This window comes from Sapajus apella, unplaced genomic scaffold (assembly GCF_009761245.1).
Source record: "Sapajus apella isolate SASKATOON/1434 unplaced genomic scaffold, GSC_monkey_1.0 scaffold36, whole genome shotgun sequence".
In the NCBI taxonomy this organism is placed as follows: Eukaryota; Metazoa; Chordata; class Mammalia; order Primates; family Cebidae; genus Sapajus; species Sapajus apella.
The window spans coordinates 9457468-9478855 of NW_022436976.1; the positions used below are offsets into that span (position 1 = coordinate 9457468).

General features: G+C 37.4%; 1 protein-coding gene across 2 annotated transcripts in view; it reads right to left on the minus strand.

Moving 5' to 3' along the window:
• The window catches only part of ST6GALNAC5 (ST6 N-acetylgalactosaminide alpha-2,6-sialyltransferase 5), a 177428-nt gene that overhangs the window by 125839 nt on the left and 30201 nt on the right, over positions 1–21388 (minus strand). The gene's annotated exons all lie outside the window — the stretch shown is intronic.

Consider the following 21388-nt stretch of genomic DNA (forward strand, 5'->3'; position numbering starts at 1 on the left):
GAGAAAAGAGAGAGAAACAATAGAGGTGGTATTAAAATATGAAACTATATTTCACCCTGACTGGTGCTGCAAGTCCCACAATACAAACTGTTGAGCAACAGCAAAGTAACATGAGGTCTATCTGGGGGTTCCCTCCCAACCACGTACTCCCAGGTTGTCCCCGTCAAGCTCCATTTTCCTACAATAAATCACACATTGAGAAGATCACCACTTTCTACTTTGACCCCAAAATTAGTCCTTACAATGTATGGTTACTCTTCCAGAAAGCAGCATTTATAATGGCATGCACAATTATTTCAGAATCAAAAATAAATGACTTTAACAGATTTATGAACAACCTTATGGGTAAACTCATCAATCAAATTTAAATGCTTGAATAATGCAATAATACCACTTATTAGACAAGCCTAAAGAGAATGGTTATATTTCATTATTGCCAAGAGTAACAAAATGCAATAGACGTCATCAGGGACCCTACAGATAAGGAAAAAAAGAAAATACCTCATGTCGCATTAAAACAAAAGGGACAAGCACAAAGAAAAAACCCAGAGGCTTAATTAAAATTATAAGTCCACTAAAGCACACAAATTGAATGTGCTGTAGTCCTCTGTCACTCAGAAGAAAGAATTATTTCTTTTCCCCTAGGCTACTTTTACTTAACATGCCTCTCATCATTTTTTTCAAGATATCACAATGGGTCCTTTGCTAAATCTTTGTCCCTTTCCCAACAGTGATAAAGGAAACAGTCTCATGTTGCGTTTTTCGCTTCTTACTAGAGCTTTGAATCACAGCTACTTCACTCTCTCTCTCTCTCTCTCTCCATCACCTCATTATCCTCCAGTACAGCACTATTAGTGTTGAGAAATGAAAAAAATATAAATATAGCCAATGTTAAGGAAATAATGGTACATTCCTGAAATATATTTTATATATTAATTAAAGTATCTTTTAGAACTTTTAATAACAAGGAAAAACAAGAACAATACAATATTAAAAATGCAAAAGCCAGATATGAAATTATGTATTAGGTGTTATTTGAAGGTGTTAAAATATATACATAATTGAAAAACTTCTGTACAGTAAAAGAATATCATAAATCAAAAGGCAACAAATTAGGAAAACATTTGCAATAGATGATAGACTTGAAGTGTATATTTATAATACAAAGTAAACATTTACAAAGCAATTTTAAATGAGATGAAAATCACAATTTAAAAATGAGCAGTTCACAAAAGAATAAAATGGTAAATGAATATACAAAAAGATGTTTGATTGTGCTATTAATGAAAAATTATCAGTAAAAATGGCCCATCTTTTTACCTAACAAATGGGGTGAATATTTCATTTTCTCCTAGTAAATTGGAGAAATATTAGTAATACTAAAAAGGTATGAAGAATCCATCTTTTTATGTATTGCTAAGGAGGGCATAGATTCTCACCACCTTCCTTTTGGCGGTCCTGAAATACATATCAAAATCAAACCACTAATTCCTCTTTTAGAAATTTCTCTCAAGGAGCTATTAGGTTAAGCACATGAATGCATACACAAGGAGCTTCACTGAAGTATTATTTCAGAGAAGAGAAACTTAGAAATAACCTACATACTCATAAATGAGGGATTCGCTGCATACATTCTAGAACATCTATCCATCCATTTAAAGAAATTCTCTGCAACAATAAAAATACTGTTCTTCTATATTTCTTGATAATAGAAAGATCTCTAAAATTCAACTGAATAAAAGAGCCAGATGCAAGACATGATATAGAGGGTGACTCCTACATAAATTACAGAGTTACCTGTGTGTGTAGGTATGAATAAAGACATGACCGAGTAGTCACTAATGTATTAGCAATGGTTGGCCCTGGGTGATAGTTGAATTTTCTAAATAATCATGCTACTTTAACTTTAGAAAAAGATTTATATGCAAAGATAAAAGTGATTCATACTTGATAGTGGAATTATAAGTGACTTCTCCATTAAAGTGTTCATTACTTTTTAAAGTTTGCTGTGTGCTTTCTAAATTTTATATTACTTGGCTTTATTTCATAGCAAGAAAAATAAAATAACAAGGAAGAGGAGAGCCATGGAATTGCTGGTGCCTACTTCTTTTGATCCTGCATGGCAGATCCATTTGCTCAGTTTTCCCACAAATGTGTCAGCTGGCGTGGGAGGCGCGCAGTTGTCAGAGTTCTGTGGACTTGGCCAGGTCTCGGTAACCAGAGAGCCCGTCAAATCTGCATGTGTGGGTTCAAAGTCCTGGTTTCCGTGTTGCTGCCTTATGGATCAAAATGTCATTCTAGGTCCCAGTCATCTCTTCTACAGATTTTTGTCACCAGTTATCTTTTAAAATATTGTCTCTCTAAAGTTGACAAATGCAAAACAGAGTTTTTGTAAAGAAAATTTGTATTTCTCACAGTTCAAGAAATCGAAGAAATGTTTATATTTATTAATGAAACTCCTGAAAAAATTAGGATCTAGGTTTCTATTGGTATATATATATATTTAAAACACATCACCCACTATGGAATGTATCATGAAGGACACATGTGTCTTCTTATTGCTTCTCTTCATTAGGTATCAAATGTTTGCCTTGGATGGTTGCACCTAATGATGGAGGCTTTGAAACTCCTGAAGGCATTTCTATGAGAGGCTCTGTAACTTGAAATGTTAAAGCAAAGAAGACACTCTTTTTAATCTGAACTAATTTCAGTACAGTGATGACTGAAGGTAGGAAAATAGACTCAGCTCTGGTCCTCTCAGCCCTATAACCTTCAAGATTGAGTGACTCTGATGGTGATAATAAACCATGTCTTTGGTTTTGAACTGGCAAATTTAAGTAGATTGCTTTAAGAAAACCAGGTGATATGGTTTGGATATTTGTGCCCTCCAAAGCTCAGGCTGAAATGTGACCTTCAGTACTGGAGGTGGGGCCTGCTGGGAGGTATTGGGTCTGGGTGCAGATCCCTCATGAATGGCTTAGCGCCATCCCCTTGGTGATGAGTGAGTTCTTCCTGTTAGTTTGCAACACCCAACTGGTTGTTTAAAAGAGTGTAGGCAGCACCCTCCCCCTCCCTCGCTCTTGCCCCTCCTCTTGCCCTATGATGTGCTGGCTCCCCCTTCCACCATGATTGTAAGCTTCCTGAGGCCTCACCAGGAGCAGACGCCAGTGTCATGCCTCCTGTGTAGCCAGCAGAACTGTGAGTGACTGAAATCTCCTTTCTTTATCAATTACTCAGTCTCATATATTCCTTTATAGTTATACAGAAGTGGAATAACCCACCAGGCCATCCAGAATGACTTACTCTCCTCAGTTTCAAAAAACTGAAAAATAAATCTAATTGCTGCTTATGGGCCTGTACAGGTCAGGCATGTCTGGACACAAAGGACTACACATTTCTTCAGGGTTTCTTGAAAGCTTTTGGTTCCCTTAGCTTAAATTGTCCTTGGTCTGAAACCCTAGGTGTTTGTTCACAGAACTGTGGATGCTGTGGTCGTTGTACACCAAGGATGTGGCATAGAGGGAACTTTGGTACATATATGAAAGTATGTGAGGAAGCAAAGAAACACATTTGAATTAATTCATCAGTGAAGTTGTCATTGTAGAGAAAAGGAGACAGACAAAAATTCTAGTTATGAATATTTTAGAGAAAGGACAGTATATTAAATGCCTTGGCGTTCTCCATTAAGTCCAATAAATGTTGGACACAAAGTTTGATCTCATTAAAAGGAGGAGTGTATTCATCCAGTCACTCAGAAGAGACTTGTGTGTTCTTACATAAAAGTAACTGTGGAGGGGATATTAAAATGCATGAAAATGGACCTGCCCTCCAGAAACTTAATTCCAATTAATCTTCTCCTCCCAATGGAAACATGATATCTAGATACTTTCAGGGTGTCTTCTTCAGTGTGCTACGTTTCACTTCTTGAAGTTGAAATTGGAATGGAAGGGCTTAGTGGAATGAGAAAACGCTACTGAACAGAATCTGGTTTGTGGGATTTGAAGATATAAATAATACTTCTTTATCTGGAGGTAAAGGTCCTTTGTTGACGCCTCAGCTTACGTAGATGCACACACTCACCCACTCACACACACTCACAGATGAAGACAACCCAGCAAAAATCTGTCTCTCCTACTCTTTGGCATTGCAGTGTTGATTCCCACCCCACCTAGCTCTACTGCTCATTTTTGTACTGTCATGCTATGCTCATCTGACCATATTTTCAATAGGACTTTCATTTGATGCATTTGCAAAAGTTCAGGAAAGTGCATGCCGTATCTTTTCTTTGAAATGGCCATTAATTTTTAAGATATTGGAGCTGAGACTTTATAGTTTCTGTGAATATCTGTATATATGTATGAGATGTGATATGAAGTCATCATATCTTGAGATTATGCTTTTCCAAATACACTTAATTGTTCTGCTGCAAATCCATGAGATCTAACCTCAGTGGGACTAGTGATGAAACTTGTTTTTTTCTTTTTTTTTGAGATGGAGTCTCGCCCTGTCACCCAGGCTGGAGTGCAGCGGCACAATCTCAGCTCACTGTAACTGCTGCCTCCGGAGTTCAAGCGGTTCTCCTGCCTCAGCCTCCCAAGTAGTTGGGATTACAGGTACCTGCCATCATGCCTGGCTAATTTTTGTGTTTTTAGTAGACACGGGGTTTCACCATGTTGGCCAGGCTGGTCTTGAACTCCTGACCTCAAGTGATCCACCAGCCTGTCTCCCAAAGTGCTGGGATTACAGGTGTGAGCCACTGTGCCCAGCTGTGGGTAATCCTTTTATTCATCTCCAATTGACAAACAAGTACCTTCCACATGGACAGTTCCAAACCCTGTCTGATGGCTGTAAGTCTCCAGTCTCTGTTCCTGATTGTCCACTCACTCTTTTTTTTTTTCTTATGTAGTATCATTTAAGTTTTTAAAGTAATTTTTTGTTTTGCAACAATTAGACTTACATGCAGTTATAATAAATAATACAGATGGACCTTATATGCCTTTTACCAGTATTCCCCAATTGTAACATCTTGCAAAAATATACTACAATATCATAACCAGGGTACTGACACTGATACAGTAGATTTAGAAAATATTCATTGCTACAAGCATCCCTCATGTTGCCCTTTAATAGGCTGACTTTCTTTTTGCCCATGGATGTTCAATTGCTCCAATATTATTTAAGATGCTATCATTCCTCTATCCTTACTTCCTTTTTAAGTTTTGTTTCCTCCCTCCCTCCTTCCCTCCCTCCCACCCGCCTGCATTCCTCCCTCCCTCCCTCCTGCCTTCCTCCCTCCCTCCCTCCCTCCCTCCTTCCCTCCTTCCCCCCTTCCTTCCTTCCTTCCTTCTTCCCTCCCTCCCTCCCTCCCTCCTTCTTCTTCTTCTTCCTCCTCCTCTTCTTCTTCTTCTTCCTCTTTTCTTTCTTTCTTTCTTTCTTTCTTTCTTTCTTTCTTTCTTTCTTTCTTTCTTTCTTTCTTTCTTTCTCTCTCTCTCTCTCTCTCTTTCTTTCTTTCTTTCTTTCTTTCTCTCTTTCTTTCTTTCTTTCTAGGTGGGGTTTCACTCTGTCACCTAGGCTGGAGTGCAATGGTGTGATCATGGCTCACTGCAGCCTCAGCCTCCTGAGATTAAGTAATCCTCCTGCCTCAGCCTCTCGAGTAGCTGGGACCACTGTTGCATGCTGCTACACCCAGCTATTTTCTGTACTTCTAGTAGAGGTGTTTTGCCATGATGCCTGGGCTGGTTTGAAAAGATTCTTATGCAAAATTTTTGCACCTTTGACAAAAATCAGTTGTATATATTTGTGTGGGTCTATTTCTGGGTTCTCCGTTCTATTCTAGTGATCTATGTGTCTATACCTCTGGCAATACCATACTATCTTGATTATTGTAGCTATATCAGGTAGAATGAATAGTCTCATTTTTTTTTTTCTTTTTCAAGATCGCTTCAGCCATTCTTGGGCTTGTACCTTTCCGTATAAATTTTAGAACAAGCTCCAAAAAAAGATCTTGCTTGTATTTTGATAGGAATTACTTTAGATCTATAGATCAATATGGGGAGAAGTGACATACTTACTATATTGACTCTTCTGATCCATGGATACAGTATGTCTTCCCATTTATTCAGATATTTGATTTCTCTTATGGCATTTTGTGGTTTTCACAGACAGATTCTGAACATTTTTTTTTGTGTATACGTAAGTATTTCATTTACTTTGGAGTGGTTGTAAATATTTTGAGTTTTAAATGTATATTTCCGTATATTCATTGTAGGAATACAGAAATGCAATTGCTTTAAGCATGTTGTTCTTTCATCCTGTTAACTATAGTGAACTTATTTATTAGTCCTAGCAGTTATGTGTTTGTTTGGCAGATTCCTTGGAATTTCCTACATAGAATAATCATGTCATCTAAAAATGCGAACAGTTTTATTTCTTCCTTTATAACACATATACCTTCTTCTTATTTTCTTTTTCTTACCTTATTTCAGTGGTTGGAACTTCCAGCATCATGCTTAATAAGAATGATGGCAAACGTTATTTCATTGTTCCTGATCTTAGTCTTACTCTGTTCCACATGATATATGCTGTAAGGGTTTCTTTGTAGATGTTCTGTATCAAGTTGAGTAGGTTTCCTCACTCTTGGTTTGCTTAGAGAGCTTTTATCATGAGTGGGTGCTGGATATGTCAAATGCTTTCTGGTGTCAATTGACATACTCATGTTTTTCTCCTTTACTGTGTTAGTGATTTATTGACTTTCAAATGGTTAATTAGTATTGCATACCTCTGGAACTTTTTAATTGCAAATTCAATTTCATTAATGGTTATAGCACTATTCTGGTCGAGGCTTGGTAGTTTGTAGTTTCTAAAGAATTGGTCTATTTTTCCAAATTTATGAAAGTAAAACTGCCCACAGTATCCCATTATCTTTGTAATGGCTGTAGAATTTGTATTGAAATCCCTATTTTATTATTGCTATTGGTGATTTCCATCTTCTTGTTTTATAACTTTATGAGTCTTGCTAGAGGTTTATCAGTTTTACTGATTTATTAAGAATCAGTTTTTTGTTTCACTGATTTTTCTCTCTTGTTTTCTTATTTTATATTTCTTACTTTTCTTTATGCTGAAGATCAATCACGAAGATAGGAAAAGAAGAGCCCCTTTTCACTTACTTTCTTTCCGTTTCTTAGTGTTTTCCACTATCTTTTCTTCATTCTTTCAGTGTCAAAGAAAGGATGCCTTTCCCTCTTTCCACAGATAAACTCTCCGTTCCCAATTTTGTTTCAGTTTTCTCCTCTGGGGCCATGCCACATTTGTAACTTTCCTTTTTCTTTCATCTTCAAGCTATGCCTTAGACTCTAAATTTATTCCTACTTCCAGTCTACCCTAAATAAACTTTCTCAGGCATAATTCCCAGTAAGCTATTACTTTATTGCTTTCCTTACCAAATCTCTCAAGCAGGTACTCTACATTCTCTGCCATTAGCAGTTCATTTCTGATTCATTATGGCTATTTCCTATTCTCATGACTGTGCCCTAACCACAACTAAATGATAGTTTACACTACAGTAACCCACCCTGACCTCTCTATTCTTTCCACCATATGCTTTCTGTTTGGGGGCTTGGGCATTACTCTATTATTTGTGTTTCCATATTCAGACTCTTCAAGAGAGTATCTGATTGGCTTGTCAGTTGCTCTCCAGTATAAATGCATGACTGGCCACATCTACTTGTAACATTAACCCATAGGCTGACTTTGGGCCAGTCACTGTTTCCTGATCCAATGCGTTGTGACTAGTATAAGAAGGTAATGCAGGTACAAAGCATGTGACTATGCATAAAAAAAAACTTATCAGAAGGAGGTAAGAGTGGGAACTTCTATGAAGTACACAGAGTAAATCACAATTTTAAGTTCCCGATTGGGTATCCTTAAATAGTGTTAGTTTCGGGTACTGGCCATTTTTAGTAAAGGAGATACGTCGATTATTCAGTGTCAGACATTATATCTGAACTGGCAGGTTTTTTTTAAAAAGCCCAAAGATCAGTACTTTAAGATTTAAATTTCTTCACAGTTTCTACGGCACATGCATCTGAAATTCACCAAAGATTATCAGTCATATGGCTGTTTTCTTTTAAGATGTCAAAGAATAATGAGATTGATTCTTGGAAAGTCACAGAATTGACAGTAGCCTGGATTTTTAAATTTCTAAGTTTTGTAGAAGGTGAGATGAAAATTTCTTTGTAGAAGGTGAGATTAAAAAAAAATTCACCGGCACTTCAAAAGCCCAGAATATGTAGAGCTGACTCGAGAAGCTGTTCTAAGATACTTGACTCTCCTTCCCTGGACATGAATGGTATGGATACGCTTTCCTTTCCCTTTTTCCTAATTTACATGTGAGATAAAGTCATCACCAGAAAGATGAATATAACACATCAAAACATTATACAGGACACTGTTTCTCACTGCCTTATTTTTCTGCAAATATTTCCATCTCTAAGCTTGTTTAAGATCACAACTTTCTACTTTAATGCCATATTTATAGTGTTTTCTCTGATTTTCATTAGCAGTCCTCTGTGAAACTGGTTATGAGTTTTTTCTATTATTTCTCATACAATGCTAAAAATTCATTAGTGTAGTAACACTACAGTTCTCATTATCACTCCAGCTTCAATTCCCTGATTACAGTTATTTTAGGGCAAAGGTATTCTGATTTGCCAAGATTATAATGAAGAAAGGTCAGAAGTTTATTTTTTTTAAAGTAACTAAGAACTCTTGGTTTCATCTTTGGGTATTTAGCTTAGTTCAGCTCCCATTTACTCAGCACTTACACTCTGTAAGGCACTGGGGATAAGATGAATTAATACAGGTTCTAAAACCAAAGACTTTACAGCTGAGGAGATGAGACTATCGGATATATGCTCAGTACGATCATTGGTAAATTTCTTCTGAAAGACAGAGGAAAGGCACCTTGTCCTTAGACAGAGAGAATGTCAGAGAAAACTTTTGGGAAAAGAGCATGCCTCAACTATGCCTTGAAGACTAAATAGAAACCCACTAAGGGAAGAAGGTGGAGATTTTCAGCTTGTAGGAAGTCATCTAGGAGCAAGAACAGTGTGAACAATGACACACACATTCCTTGGTGCATGTGAAAACCTACGTGCTGTTTGGGACTTCTGGAGAGTAACATGGCTGGATGGGAGGAGAGGAGCCAGGCGGCGCAAGACGGGAGGCACTGTCGGAGCCAGGCCGAGGGGTGTTCGCTCGATCCTCACAATATTGAGGCAGCCGGGAAGCTGTTTAAGTTGGGAGGGCATGGTCATATTTGTTCTTCAGAGGGATCACTCAATCAGCTGCAAGGAAGAGGAGTGTGAAGGGGTAAAACCAGAGGCAGTCAAACCAGTTCAGAAAGTTCCTCACACACAGTTACAGAGAAAGATAACCATGGCCTGAGAACTGAGGCATGGGTAAGACAAGAAGAGAGGGGCTTACCTGAGGAAATTAAAAGATAGGATTTTAATGCTGTTTTACAGCATCTTAATGATGTGCAAGTAAGCCTCACCTATGAAAATAAAGAAATGGAGAAGTAAACAGGAAATGGATAGAATACAGTCCTTATGATTCTTCAGTGTAGAAGCCACTTTATTTCAGCAAATAATTGAAATAAGGTGCTCAGCTTGGAGCCTCATTCTTTGTTTTCTTTTTCTTTGTTTTTTGAGACAGAGTCTTGTTCTGTCACCTAGGCTGGAGTGCAGTGGCGTGATCTCAGCTCAATACAACCTCCGCCTCCTGGGTTCAAACGATTGTCCTACCTCAGCCTCCCAAGAAGCTGGGACTATAGGAGTGTGCCACCATGCCCAGCTACTTTTCATATTTTTAGTAGAGACGAGGTTTCAGCATGTTGGCCAGGATGGTCTCGATCTCTTGATCTCATTATCCACCCATCTTGTCCTCTCAAAATGTTGGGATTGCAGGTGTGAACCACCACGCCTGGCCTAGAGCCTTATTCTTTTGGCTTTCCTCTCCATTACTGATGTTGTGGTAAAAATGACCCACACATTAGAAGGATTTGATTAGGGATCTCTTTTTTTCCTCATTCTCAGACTGGAATAGAAGCCAGAAAAAAGATTTCAGGCACATTATCAGCTTCATTCTCTTCTACAACTCTATTTTCTAGAAAGATGGTAATTTCCATCTAGTTGATTAACTAATTTATTTATTTTTTAAATAATTCTTCATATGTTACCTAGTGTGACAGTTAATTATGCGTCAACTTGACTTGGCCATGAAGTGCCCAGACATTTGGACATATTGTTCTGGGTGCGTCTGTGAGGGTGATTCTGGTTGAGATAGCCAACTGAAATGATAGACTGAGTAAAGCTTACTCTGCTCCCTAATGTGGGCAGGCCCCATCCAATCAGTTGAAGACCTGGATAGAACCAAAAGGCCCAGTAAGAGGGAGTGCCTGCTACTGACTGTTGAGCTGGGACATAGGTCTTTTCCTGCCTTTGGGCCCAAACTGAAAAACTGGCTCTTCTTCGGTCTTCAGTCTGCTAGCCTTTGAGTCAGAACTTACACCACTGGCTTACCTGGGTCTCCAGCCTGGAGACTGTAGATTCTGGGACTTCTTAGCCTCATAATCACATAAGTCAATTTCTTACAATAAATATACATATATATACACACAAATATAAATATATTTATTTATATATAATGTATATTGTTTTTGTTTTCCTGGAGAAGCCTGACTAATACACTACTATACCTTGGTATTAGAGAAAAACAAGACACCAAATTTTAAAATTATTTATAACCTCATTACTCAGAGTCAACTGGAATATATTGTGTAAGGCGGGAGTTTAATTTTCCAAAAAAAATGAATCACACTGTACAGATTTATTAGTTATCCTAGATCAATAATAGATTATGAATGAATAGAGAACATTTTGACACTGTTGTCCATATTTAGCCTAATTTTTCCTTGCTTGAGTTTAGCAATGTTTAATATTGCAAGCAGGTCAGTTTTTATCTATCATGAATCTTACTCTATGGTTTTTTAAAGTTCTTTTAGGTTTATCTTGTGTCAATTGCTTATAGCTGTAGTATTCATTCGAGGTTAAAGTCAAAATAAAATGTTTGTTTTTATGTATACACAAAGATCAATAATAAAGTAGATGCATAAAAACTTGGTTCAAGGCAGGGCGAAATAATGAGGTCAAAATTTCCTTTCCAAATCCAAACTTGTATATTTGAAGGAAGTAGAGCTCACAGCCTTGCCCACCTGACTTTTCATTCATGCTGAGGGAGTTACTCTAAGGAAGAAGTGATTCTGGAGAAGTATAGCAATTCTATTTAGAATTTGTATTTCTTTTTTCATTTTTCCTGTTAATCATTTACCAATGTACTTTGTTAATATTTACACTTAATTTTTAGTGACATTAACACTGATTATCAACAAAGAAAATAATTGACAGGGATATTATACTAACGTTATTTTTGTTTAACAAAGCATAAGAAAAAACTCATTGTTTGGAACATGAAGCCATAGCCATGGTAACATCAAGGTATATCCTAATTGCAAGAAAAGTATCTAAAAAGAAAGAAAAACCTCATATTCTCTATTGGTAAACACAATCCTTTTTTTAAAAGGCTTATGACACACTGTCTAGATTTTAAACAGAGCATTAAAAGAGAAATATGGACCAGTTTATTGAAGACTTGTGGTTTCTCCTTATTGAGAATTAAAGATTGCTTCAAATCCCCATCCTTTAATAATTCATTAGTTTTCCAGTGGAAACTGAAATCTTGATTATTTTAAAATTTTTTCATTAAAAAAATTTTAATATATTATTTTATTGCACCTTAGGTTCTGGGGTACATGTGAATAACATGCAGATTGTTGCATAGGTACATACATGGCAATGTGGTTTGCTGCCTCCATCCCCATCACCTATATCTGGCATTTCTCCCCATGTTATCCCTCCCCAATGGCCTACCCCCTGCTGTCCCTCCCCTAGTCCCCCCAACAGACCCCAGTGTATGATGCGCCGCTCCCTGTGTCCATGTGTTCTCATTGTTCAAGACCTGCCTATGAGTGAAAACATGTGGTGTTTGTGAAATCTTGATATTTAAAAAAACATCCCTACATCAAAAAATAAAGTAAAATTTAGAACAGGATGACAATTGGGGGAGAAAATTTCTTGATCATAAAAGTTTTTAGTTCCCGTCTCTAAGACCGCTGTATAGCATTTGAGTAGAGCCTACAGACTTTTTTCTTTCTTTTAAAGAGAATTAAAGAGAAAACAAGAAGATTGAGAATTTCTTTGTTAATGAGTGGTTGTTTTAAAAATGTGGAACAAGGGATGAGTCCTTTAGAGACAAAGGCAAAGCGGCTGCATATAGCTGGATGAGGCTGGCTTAGTGCTGTCCCTCCCAGATGTGTCAGCCATCTCAGCTTCCTACCTGCAAACTCATGTCTTGGAAACACTCATGAGACCACAGGTACAGGAGTGTTTTCAATCAAAATTTGGATTCCCTTCTTGATGTATAGGTAAAAGATACTTTTCCCCTAAAAACTGTGAACCGCAAATGCAAGGAATCAGTGAGTGATCTATTCTATAGGAGTGTTTCAGTGAGGCTTTTTTAAAATGCAGAGAGCTAGATTAATTTTGCCTTTATTTTGGCAGAAAACAGGTTTTCTGTTAACGTTCCAAATTCTCAAATAGAAAAAATGATTATTATTGCCACCCAGGAAGTTTTATAAATGTGTTAAAATCTTAGCAGTACCAGCCTGAAGTCTTTCCTAAGTGAGCATATGTCCTTGCTTCTAGTAGAAAGTGAAGTTTTAAAAAGATGAATGTAGATCAAGGGACTTTGCTCTCTGTGCACATAGAATTCTAGAGCTGAAAGGGTTAGCTTGATGAATGCCTCATTTTTATCATCTATGATTGCAGTGGGTGCTGAACTTGAGTTATGCTTTTTTTTTTGCCCTTGACCACTTATTTAAAATAAACTATTTGCCTAATGTATAGTCAGAGGAACAGAATTTTATAGTCACTGGAATTTTGAAAGGCATATAAATTACTACTGTCTGTGTCTTCACATCAATGTAAATTATCTGCAACTGTATCCCTGGATACAGATGTCAATATTGATAGTATGCGTCCTATTCATAGTATTAATAAATCCTTCTTTAAACTCACATTGATAACAACCTACAGAAAAGGTATCATTAGGAGCATATGATCCTCAGTATTTTATAGTTTAAAGCTAATATTGAAACTTTATAAGTGTTTGAGCAGGCATCAAACTGATATCTTAAAATTAAGATTTCCAAATATCTGAGTTAGAATAGGCAAAAACATGAAACCTCTTATCTATGTCTAAATAAAAATGTTTGGTTGATTTCTTTGGGCCAATCAGTTTTAGACAGCTAAATTGCTTTCCCCTGAAATTGCTATATTTACTTGGCTTTTATTTTTTTTTTCAAAGATTAAAAAAATCAGACATCTTTAACCACTGCAATTGTGACACTGAGTATCACCACCCGAGTTTTCTAATTCCATGATTGCATATATTTACGCAAATTATATAATAAGACGCAATTACAATAATTACAGAGGAATCTGCAACAATTGAAAAAAAATACAAATTCTCACTAAATGATATGAAAATTGTCACGCAAACCAATACAAGAATAGAAACTGCTTTAAGATGAACCCAACCAGACAACAGCAAGCAATCCAGCCAAACACCTTAGTCTCAGCAAATTGAAACGTGTCACACTGGGAGACCTGAGGCTTAAGGCTTAAGGTAAAGTTCTTTTTCCTTAAAATTTGTATCCCAGACCTAGAATGTTAATGTTTAACATTTTGACTTTCCTAAACATTATGACTAGAGAACTTTTTTCCTTGTTGTTTTCTTATTTTTATTTCAAAGGAAAGGGAAGGATAATCAGAAAATTAATAAAAAGCAAGCAATGTATAGACAATTCTATGGAATTTTAATTAGGAAACAGCAGGTTCTGCTATGATTTTCTTGTCCTTTTCTCCAACTGTATATATCATTTTTAGTGATTTACAGTCTGAGAATATTATTTATCCAATTTATTTTGCTTTTGGTAAAGAATATTCATAAGACAAATTACGCGACTCATCCATTTGAGCTCCCTGTAAATTGTCCTGTAGTATATTTTATTTGCATTGAATATCTCACTTTATTTTATATTTCAGACATATTCAAAAATTAAGAATATTTTCCTAATATAAAAATTGGAAAGTTTGCCTCTTTGCTTTCTTTTTGCAACAACTTTACTAGATTTAAGAATGTGTCTTGCCAGCCTGTGACAGTGAAAAATTAACATCTTGGCGCACCATATGTCTTCACAAAGGAAGTTAGATTTATCCCCATTCTAGCTTATTCATAATTCTTACGTTTCAGTCACAATGCTGAGTTCCTTATTTACATTATATTTTATGTCATACTTCATAACAACCCTGCAAGATGATGTTTTATAACAGTAGAATCCCCATTTTTACAGATGTAGAAACTGAGGCTTTGAGGGCGTAAGCACAGAGGTAGGTGTTGGCAGTTACACAGTTTTTGAAACAAGATGTGGATTCTGGCCCATCTTAAGCTTTTAAACAAACATTTACTGACTTCCAACACTGTCCTAGATATAAGGTTGTGAGGATACAAAGTTGAATAACACATGGTCAGTGCCTTTAAGGCACCTAATGTCTTACAGGTAAGAGAGATACAAACACCGATAATGTCAACATAAAATAAAAAGTGCTGAGAAAGGCCTGAATAGTTTTTACTGTGAAACAGCTTTCTTAAGGCAATATTAGATGCCTCATGTGTTTTACCACATGGCAGCATAGCTGTAACAACCACTGGGGAGTGATGATTTAAAGTAAGGAAAAATCAAATTTCTTAGGAAATAAAACTAATACATAACTTCAGAAAATAAATTTCAATTTCTTAGAGTATCAAAGAATTGCATAGAATTGTAAATTCACTGATTAGATGATTAATGGAAAAATCTATTTATTCATTCATTAACAAATGATCATTAAGTACTTGCTCTGGGCCAGGTACTGCGGCAGGCTTTGAAGATGCAAGGATGAACAAAAAGACAAGAACCCTGCTGTTCTGGAGCTTACATACCTCAGAGAAACCCAACAGAGTGTGTTAGGTGCTATGTGAAGTGGGTGGAAGGTGCTAGGCGCACAGGCAAAGGCTAACCTAGATGTCCTGAAGGAAGTGAGGTCTAAATGGATGTTCAATAGCCAAGCACAAAAGAGGAGTAACAGCCTTGTGATCTGGAGGCGATCTGTTGTGTAAAAGTCTTGAAAGGAAAGCAAATGCTATGATCTGAATGTTGTGTCCCCCTCAGATTCACATAAAATTGAAACCTAATCACCCATGTGATGAGGTTAGGAGGTGAGGCCTTTGGGAGGTGATTGCGTCATAGGAGCAGAGCCCTCATGAATGGTATTAATGCCCTTATGAATGAAAGAGGCTCCAGAGAGCTGCTTTGCCCCTTCCACTATGTGAAGACATAGTGAAAAGGCCCCATCCATGAACCAGGAAGCAGGTCTTCACCTGACATCAAACCTGCCACTGCCTTGATCTTGGTCTTCCAGGCCTCCAGAGCTGTACGAGCTGCCCAGTTTGTGGTATATTTTGTTATAGCAGCCCGAACAGACTAACACAGCACAACAGAAAGAAGAGCCTGAGAGAAATTTAGTCTGCTTGGAGCCATAGGTGGGAAAAGGAAAATGGTAGGAGGTAAGTCATAGTATCATAAAAAATATCTATTGTATTAAAAAGGTTTTGGGCTGATTGTGCGTCAGGGAAATGGACCCTTCCAGAGTTTCTGCAGGTGGCCTTGCATGCTAGAAATATCTCAAGTGTTCCCCTAATATACATATAATGTACCAAGTTAATATTTTTAGCATTCCTGGTTAACAATATAAGAAAACATGAACCAAATATAGAGGAGGAGACTGGGACCATCTTGAGACTAAAACTGAAGTGAGCTAAGGATGTAGCTAGAATACACTGGGTGAAGCAGAAGTCAAGCCAAGGTGCAGGCATCTGTCCTCACAGCACCATTTATAAGATCCCTTTCCATGCTTAATAAGGAGGAAACCTCATGTCAGTGAAACACGTGGCATCCAGGGATAGGGGAATGTGGACCTTGGGTAGAGTTGGGGGAGTTAAAACTCAAGACAAAGAGTGAGATGGTATGGGGCAGCACTGCACGGTAAAGCACGGGGGCTTCCGGGAGTGTACTGATGCAAGAGACTGTGGAGCAGGGCTTTCTCTCACTAGCACAGGCACAGCCAGAAAATGACTCAATGTCTGTCCTACTTGTCACTGTTACTTCACAGAAAGAGCCCTTGTCTTGGATGTGGCGGTTTTTTGGAGCTGGCTTGGACTATTAGCAAATCTGACAGCCCGCTGCCTCAAGGGCTTTTTCGGTCCTTTGCTGGCAACAAGCAGGGTTGGGTGTGCTCAGAGATAACAGGAACAGGGAGCTTCACATCTGGTAAGCAGGGTCAAGATCAGAGTACACAGAATCTTACACAACATGTTGAGGAGTTCTTCCTAAGAACAGAAACCCAAAGAATGGTTTTCGTACAGAAATGAAAAAAATGAGAGTTGAATCTCAGATCCCTCTCATGGTAACAGCTTGAAAGAGGCAAAAGAGTGAAGGGCCACCAGAAGACTCGTCAGGAGAATGTTGAAAGAGTCAAGCGGTGGAATACTAGTGGTCACCTCTAGATGGGAAACGGGGGGTTGCTGAAAGTGAGTGGATTTAGGAAATATATTGGAAGTGACTTATTGGGGTGTGTGGCGTCAGTGATGGCAGAATCCAAGGCTGATACCTAGATGCATGATTTTGGAAAGCGGTTTAACAATGATTAATAGAAGAAAGAATGAAGAAACAGCAGTAAAGGGCCAAGGTGGGTGAGCAGGAGAAGGCTGAGATGCTGAGTTTTATTTTGAATATGTTGAAATAAGGTACCTATGGGGCATTCAAGAAATGTGTCTAGTAAGAAGTTGGGTGTGCAGATCTGCCGCTCAGGAGGGACACCTGGGGCTGAGATATAGACAAATATCTTGCATTAATTTATACACACTTCTAAGCAAAAAGAGACAAGTTCATTTTCCAAACATACACACCTTCCTATTTAAGAGAACTTTCTGTTTACACCCCATCTTATCAATCAGAAGTATCTTTATTAAATTCTTGTCATGCCTGCACTCAACAACCAAGAAATTATGGAAGGAGTACTATTTAATGATGATATTCCTTTAAAATTAAACACTTTAAGTAGCATTAGCTCTCTTTTCCATCTTATAGAGACTTTCAAGAATAATTATCGGATCAGGAAGTTCAAAAGTTCAGATACTATTTTAACTGCCTCTCTCAATTCAAATTCTTACTTCACCTTTAGCAACAGTCAGGAAAGACACTGTCACTTTATTACCACCATGGAGGAAATGATTCTTGCAAAATGCTGCCAACAAGCCCCAGTGCGAAAAACCTTAATGACAGTGGCTTTACTCTAGCTCTTGGAAAGCCCGCTTTGGTTAGGAGTGTGCAACTTTTCTTGTCATATTCTCCATCTCCAAAGGGCTTTTAACTCAGCTATATCAGTGCCCAGCAGAAATAAGTGTTGGCAGGCTTTTTTTTTTTTTTTTTTGTAAACATTGCTTGAAATTTTTTGTTGCCAGATAACAGTTTAAATACCATTTGCTACTCCTCAGTAAAGAAAAAGAAAAAAGAAGGGCTCATTATGGCTTTTCTTCCTCCAAAATGATGACTACATTTAAGACAAGAACATCTTGTTTGCCTTCAAGCAGTTGGGTCATGCTAACTTGCTGCATGTTTCTGGAGCAGGGAATTCAGCAGTAGCATGATAGAAGGCATGTTTCTCCATCTTAACACCAGTTTAAAAAGCACTCCCTCTAAGGAAAGGCTGCAGCAAATTAAAGAGATGAATTTATTGCTCCCTTCCCTCAAATATTCCTGTGTATGTCAAATAAACCTAAACATATCCCAGTGCATTTATTGGAAAGATTTTCTTAATAATTCATATATGGACCCCAATTTGCAAAAGACTGACTTAAGAAACTAAGATTTTATTCTATGAAAATAACTTTGCAATACGGAAGTTTTGTCTTTACAAGTGGAAAATTTATTTTTAGTCATTATCAACACATAGAAATTTTAGTATTTCATAGAACTCAGAGAATCCCCTTCCCCCAATCACCATTTGGAGAACAGTGCCCTGATGCTTAAAATTTATTTTCCTTAATAATTAATAAGCAAGAATGAGGCTGGTTTCTGATTTGGACATAAGCACACAGTGGAGAAATACACTGTTCCCTTCCCATTTGCACCACTCTATACCTTCTGTCTCTATGTAAATATAAGGGGAAGATGTCTTACAGCCCGACCCGTGCTGCAGGGAACAACCACAATCATTGTTAACCTGACTTTAGGAGGAACAGCTGGACAGTTTGCTTCCAAGATAATAAGAAGGAAACGGCTAGGCTGGAAGGGGTCTAATCTTTCCATGCCCAGGAAGCAACAGCCCCATAACTCTTACTCCTGTAAGTGATTATCTCACCATGTTATCCTTTCCCAAAGTATCTACCCATTTGAATAAGCATTAGAAATAAACATGACATGCTCTCTATCTTTAGGGAAAGTCAACAAGGCTATTTAGTTTCTTTTTCATTTCACTTTTGTCAAAGTCTAACTTACATAGGGAATGGTGCATAAATAATAAGTATACAACTGAAAGAATTTTTATAAAGTGAACACCTCATATCCACAGCACCCTGATCACTGTCAGCACCCCAAAGTCCTTCCTCTCCTCCACTTGTCCATTCACAGCCCCCCACAAGGATACATACTAATCTGTCTTCCTACAGCATAGATTCATTTAGCCTACTTTTGAACATTATGTAAATAGAATAATACAGTTTGTATGTCTGTTAATGACTCTCTCTTTTTTTTGAGAGTCTTGCTCTGTCACCTGAGCTGGAGTACAGTGGGGCAATCTCGGCTCACTGCAACCTTTGCCTCCCAGGTTCAAGTGACTCTTCTGCCTCAGCCTCCCAAGTAGCTGGGATTACAGGCACATGCCACCATGCCTGACTAAATTTTGTATTTTTAGTACAGACAGGGTTTCACCATGTTGGCCAGGCTGGTCTTGAACTTCTGACCTCAAGTAATTCACCCGCTTCAGCCTCCCAAAGTGCTGAATTACAAGCCTAAGTCACTCTGCCTGGCCGGATAACTCTTTTCATTCAGTATTAGGTTTATGAGATTCATTCATATTGCATGCTTTTGGAGTTTATTCATTCTTGTTGCTATATGGTATTCCATTTTGTATATACCACAATTTATTTGATCAAATGTTGATGGATATTTGGGGCTAATAAACTGTGTTGCTATGAACATTCTTGTACGTGTCTTTTAATTATATGGAGACTTGTCACAGCACCCACCATGAATTTGAGTCCCTTTTCTTTTCACTTCTCAACTGAGCTGTAATATAACCTTCCTTTGCAAAGACTGGATCCCTTAATGACCTCACAGACATGTGTGGTAGACTTTCACTCTTCTTACCATCTGGCATCTATATGTCTATGCACCTATTTACACCCCAAGTATTCAGGTGGAAATTCTTCCCCAGACGCATGTGGCCTGGACCTATGCAGGTTAGAGCATCACATTCCTGTATTATTTTTACAGTTGAGATAAAATTCACAGCTATGTGAATTCACCCACTAAATTCACTGAATTGGGTGGTTTTAGTATATTCAGAGAATGTGAAACCACCCCCGCAGTCAACTTCAGAACACTTTTTTGCCCTTTAGCTATCAGTCTCCTACCCACCCATCACTCCTAGCCCTAAGCAATCACTAATCTACTTTCTGTTTGTATGGATTTGCTTATTCTGGACATTTCGTATAAATGGGATTATATAATATGTGGTCCTTTGTGGCTGTCTTATTTAACTTAGCATAATGGTGCCATGGTTTCAAGTTTCCTTCATATTGTAGCATCTATCACTAACTACTGCATTTCATTGCTTCTTGTGACCAAATAACATTTAATTGTATGGATATGCCACATTTTGTTTATCTGTTCAACAGTTTACAGTCTTTCAGGTTTTCACTTTATGATTGTTATAAATAATGCATTTGTGTACAAGATTTTTTGTGGCTAGATATTTTCATTTATATTGGTATATACCTAGGAGTAGAGCTGCTGGAACACATGTAACTCTGTGTGTCGCTGTTTGAGGAACTGCCAGGCTATTTTCTAAAGTGACAGCATCATTTTACATTTTCACCAGCAATGTATGAGAGATCTAATTTTCTTTCCATCTTTGCCAAAAGTTATTGTTATATCTTTTTGAGTGTCGCCATCCTAGGGGGTATGAAGAGGTATTTTCTTGTGGTTTTGATTTGCATTTCTCTGATGACTAATGATATTGAGAATCTTTTCATGTGCTGTGCCTATTTGTATGTCTTCTTTGGAGACAGGTCTATTGAGATTGTTTGCCCATTTTAAAATTGGGTTCATTTGTTTTATTATTGAGTTGTATGGGTCTTTATATGTTCTGGATACAAGTTTCATATGGGATATATGATTTGAAAATATTTTCTCATTCTGTGGGTGGTTTTTTTACTTCTTGATAGCATCCTTTGAAGCACAGGAAATTTAAATTTTGATAAAAACCAATTTATTTTTTCTTTTGTTGCTCATGTTTTGGGAATTATACCTAAGAATTCATTGTCAAATCTGAGGTCATGCAGATTTACCCCTGAGTTTTCTTCTAGGTGTTTTATAGATTTACGTGTACATACATCTTATATTTACATCTTTGATCTATTTTGAGTTAATTTTTCTATATTTTGTGAGGTAAGGGTCCAATTTCATTGTTTTACATGTGGATATACAATCATCCTAGCACCATTTGTTTAAAAATATTCTTTACTGAATAACCTTGGTGCCCTTGTTAAATCTGGGTGATCAAAGACCTATAGATTTATTTGTAGACTCTCAATTCTATCCCATTGATCTACATTTTTATTCCTATGTTAGTAACATAAGTTTGATTGTCATCACTTTATTGTAAGTTTTGAAATTGGGAGTGATTGACTTTGAAAGGCCTTCAAATTTATTCTTCTTTTAAACAATTGTTTTGGCCATTCTGGGTCCCATGCAATTCCATATGAATTTTGGGATCAGCACATCAATTTGTATAAAGAAGCCAACTGGTCTACAGAATCCCAGTTGCAACAGGGATTGCACTGAATCTATAGCTCAATTTGAGGAGTAGTATCATCTTAATAAGTTTAA